At 30.5% G+C, this 5,049-nt stretch overlaps 1 pseudogene; it reads left to right on the plus strand.

Annotated features, from left to right (window-relative positions):
* The first annotated feature begins 2,413 nt into the window (after positions 1-2,413).
* Positions 2,414-2,827, plus strand: LOC114274811 (ethylene-responsive transcription factor ERF095 pseudogene; annotated as a pseudogene).
* Positions 2,828-5,049: the final 2,222 nt, after the last annotated feature.

Here is a 5,049-nt window from a genome sequence, read left to right on the forward strand (position 1 = left end):
AAGAAGAGAGAAGAAAGAGAGAAGAGGGAGCTGGGAAACCGAGAGAGAGAGAGCATCAACATCAACAACAACACATCGTCATTAATAATAGCCAACAATCACAACAACAACAAAAAAATTGTAGAATCTGAACAACAATAACAAACAACACCACATCATCATCAATATGTTTTGGCACTTTTTTTTTTTTTTTTCCCTTTCTTCTTTGTATTTGTTTTTCCTCTGTTTTTCTTTTTTCTTTCTTTTTCCATAACTCAGAACACAGAGAGAGAGAGAGAGAGAGAGAGAGAGAGAGAGGTACACAGATATATACAGATCTGTGTACACACACAGAGGATGGCGACGTCAGTGATGGCACTGGTGATGGACGGAGCCTCTCTCTCTGTTCCCTCTTTCTCTCTCTTTCTCTTTCTCTTTCTCTTTCACTTTTTCTCTTTTCTCTCTTTTCCTTTTTCTCTTCTTCTCTCTTCTCTCTTCTTTCTCTTCCTCCATCCCTCTATTTTCGAGATATAAGAGGGGAAAAAAAAAAAAAAAACTGCCCAGAACGATGTCGTTGGCAGTCAAGCCATTCAGGCCAAAGGGATTTCGAGTTACGAAGTATTATTCTAAAATTTTAATACATTAGGAACAAGTACAAATTTTTTTTTTTTGAAAAGTTCAACACATACCACTATTACCAAAATATTAAATTTTAAAATAATATAACTTTGATGTAGATGTCGATTTTTAATAAAATTAGTATTTGAAAAAAATTTTCATCAAGATATATCAAATAAGATTTATGTTGACTATGAAATTCTTAAATAAAAAAATAATAATTTATTACCGTCAAAATTGATATAAACAGTAATATGTTACTCTGTTTGACAGTAGCATATCCAATATTATCTCAGTAAGGACAATATTTTATTTTGTCCTTACTCAATTATGTGTTTCCTCCTTAAAGGATTTATGAAGTAAAATAAATTAAATTGTTCTTTTCACCAAACGAGTGTCCAATGGAAGGGCTTTAACTAAATTTCTCATTTTAAGCTTTCCAACAAGGAATCAAGACCTCCTATTCCTTTTTAAGCTTCTTTCTTTATTCTATTGCATCTTATTAGTTTATGAAATTGTTCATGTCAACAAAAGTGATATTATAATTATATTCGATTAATGGGGGCAAAAAAATGTGAAAAATGATATACAAGTCCACTTTCTAAACTCATTTTTTAGATTCAATGATGTGTAATTGATACGATTGATTGATGATTAGAGAATATATGAGAAAAAATATTACCTTTAATTTCTTAATTGATTGTCACATCACTGAGTTTGAAAATTAAGTCTAAATTTTTGTCTTGAATAGTAATGCTATATATATATATATATAAAGGGGGGACATGTGATTTAGATTAAGGATTGCACAAATTTTGATGTTACGCTTTAAAAGAGAATCAAAACTCTTGATTAATCATTTTCCTAAATGAGTATTCATATATGTAGATGTTACAATTTAAACAACACCAAATCTATCTACTAGAAGGAAATAGAAGAGTAAGAAGTCACACTGCAAATTTAAATGTGTAATTTGTTTTGGAGAGGCATTTTTGTGTGTTTCCATTCTCACTGCAAAATCATAACCTATTGAAGTAGTAGTAGTCACACATTAGGGTATTTTTCATTAAGTAAACCCCCATTCACTGTCATATAGTGATCATATATGGAGAGACGCAAGCCATATGAGCTCATCATCATTTAACTCTCCAAATTTACATATACACTAATCTTTAATTAATAATTAAACAAAAGAGAAATACAAATACAAATACAAAGAGGCTTACTTGAAGAGTGTCGTAAGCACTATGACCTCACCATGGCTTACATCTTACACAAATCCTCATTTTTAATTAAACTAATCACCCCTTTCGCTCATCCGAATCTACCATACCACCACTGGCATCTCTCTATATATAATATGTATAATCATATTATTATAAGTTGTATTAATTAATGACACAAACATGATGAGCATCTGGGCAGCGTCATCACCCTGACCTCACCACCAACCCACCTGATTTCATTACTGAAAACAAGTAACATCCAAATCTAACCCCCCCAAAAATGTAACTTTCTTTAAAGTATTCAACCAATCAAGTAACGAATATATAATTCACTGAAAAGGTTTTGAGCACTTTTGAGGATTACCCCATTGATGGACTCGGGTACCGCATACAGTTATTGACCCTTTTGTCCATTCAAACTGTTTTCACATTCCCTATATATAAATTGTGGGTACAAAACAAACAGAGTAAGTGCTCTGTAATTCAGATATAGTTCTATTCCTACAACTATATGAAACGGAGTACTTACTACAAAGAAACAGAGTGAAACAGAGTCCTCTGTAATTGAGATAGCTTGAACAGAGGACAATATGGAAGAAGATAAGAGAAAGGGAGCGAATGAAGAGAAGGAAGGAGAAGTGAGGTACAGAGGGGTGAGAAGGCGGCCATGGGGGAAGTTCGCGGCGGAGATTCGTGATTCGAATAGGCACGGAGTGCGGGTGTGGCTTGGCACTTTTAGCACTGCAGAGGAGGCTGCAAGAGCTTATGATCGAGCCGCACATTCAATGAGGGGTCGTTTGGCAATTCTTAACTTCCCTGATGAGTATCCTCCCTCTTCCTCTTCATCGTCATCATCCTCGTCCTCGTCCTCTGCCACTGCTGCTGAGAATGTGGATAGAACTCAGGGAGGGAGGGGAAGAGAAGTAATTGAATTTGAGTACTTGGATGACCAGTTGTTAGAGGACCTTCTTGGGTATGAAGACAAAAATACCAAGAAAGATTAACAATTTACACCAATGTTGGGGCTCAAAGGATTATATGCGCATCTATTTCTTTTAATCTTCTGTTTTGTTTTGTTTTCTTTTTTGTAAATATAATTTCCTGGAGGGGGAGGCATATGTTTTCACTTTGTCAAATAAAATCTTCTTTTCCCCCAATTTCATAAGGAAAATATTGAGATTTCTATTTTTAAGTATAATGACATGGCATATTATGTAAAATTAATCCCGTAAAACTCGAGTCTTTTATAGTGGGTGTTTGGAAAATAGTTTTTTTTTTTTTAAATTTTTTTAGTTGTAAGATATTATTAAAGAATTTTTTTTTTTTGTGTTTGTTAAGACAATTGAATTTTTTTGTGGTTTGATGTGATATTTTCTTTAAAAAAAATTTTTTGATTTTATAATCAATTTATCTTTTAGTAAAAAAATTAAAAAAATCAAAAAAATTAAGTTCCCGCCATAATGAATCATGAAACATTATTTTAAATTGATTGAGTGATTGACAGTTGAAAACAAGGTTGTTCTGTCCAATTAGAATTGTTTGTTTAATTGATTGATCTAATTAGTATTTTTTTTTAAAAAAATTTTTGGGGAGTCTTGGTAAGCTTAAGTAATTATTGACTTGTTAATGATACTGAGCAGTGATAGAAACTTTTAAAAGTAAAGTTCTAAATCAAACTCTACTTATGTGATAATTAAATTAAAAATAAAAAATTAAAATATCACATCATTAAGTAAACTCCATCCATTAAAGCTTTTACAACTCTCAAACATTTTTTGTAATGATACCCTGTCTTGCTTGCATGTTAAAACTGTCAAAAGAAAGAACACCTGCTTTGGGACCCACAATTCAGGGGAGGAACTGACTTGACTTTACTTGACTTGACTTTTCATTCTCAATTCTGCTCTCAAGTGCTTCTACCTGAGTTTTAGAACAACCCCAAATTGGTAACTAGGTAACTAATCAGGCTTCATTTGGAAAGTGGGTTAATTTTTTGATTTTTTAATTTTTTTAATTATTTTAACCTAAGTTAAAAAGTTTAGTTTGGGAAGAAATTTTTAGATTTTTGATTTTTTTGATTTTTTTTGTGAAAGAAGAGTGTAATGTTTATGGGTTGAATGTGATGTTTTGTTTATTGTGACTAAAATAATCTATTTTGTTTTTTGTGGCTAAAATAGCTAAAAAAACCTCAAATCTTGCTTCCCAAACGGTGCCTCAGTTTTGAATACTTTTCTAGTTTTTTTAAATTTTTTAATTAATTTTCAACTACAATAACAATGTTTTGAAGCAAAGGAAATGTAATTCAATCCTTTGGCGCAACCTCTTGTTTAACTAAACATCCAATCATTTACGTTGTGTTTGATTAGAGAATTTGGAGAGAAATTTAGAAAGAAAAAAGAAAAAAGTGTGTGAAATTAGGTGAAATATAAGCATGTTTTATTCACATTTCACCTATCTTTTCTATTTTTCTTTTCAAATCTCTGCTCAAATCCCCTAACCAAACATAACATTAAAGTACACTCAAATTCAATTCAATCGTGTTTGACCCACAATATAAAAAATGAAAATTTCTTTTTGCGAAATTAAAAAAAGAAAAAAAGAAAAGAAGACAACTTAAAACTGGCAATCAAATGAAAATCTTGTTCTCTTTTCTTTTCAAAAAATAAAAATAAAATTTTGAGAACGCTATTTAAAACGTACATTGTTTCGGTAGCAAGCGAGGAACAAATAGGAGAAATGCTTTGGTATACATAAAATTATATAAGTTAAATATGAATTTGTAAAAATTTACGTGATTATATAAAGTTATATTTAATTTGCGTATTTTTATGAGATTATTTGTGTAAGTTTATGAAAACTTACTTAATTTTATATAGAATTACATACGATATGTAATACACATCGAAAATTTGTATAAAATAATATTTATTATTCAATGATGATTAAAAATAATGTTAGAGATAACTTATAAACTAACTTCTTTATTTATTACCAAAAAATATACAAAAAAAATAAAATTAATAATAAGGTCGAGATAAACTATTAAGTCAATAAATAACTTATATTTGTTTCCAAATCAGCTCTTAGGATTTATTTATGTTTTCAATATGAACCTTTTTGCATTGGTAACATGGTATAAGGACATGATGAGTAATATGGGAGACGTAATCACTATGACCTCACTGCCAAGTGATGCATCTTATATACTCATCATAATGATATCATT

Source organism: Camellia sinensis, chromosome 14 (assembly GCF_055761805.1).
Source record: "Camellia sinensis isolate YWXY chromosome 14, ASM5576180v1, whole genome shotgun sequence".
Lineage (NCBI taxonomy): Eukaryota > Viridiplantae > Streptophyta > Magnoliopsida > Ericales > Theaceae > Camellia > Camellia sinensis.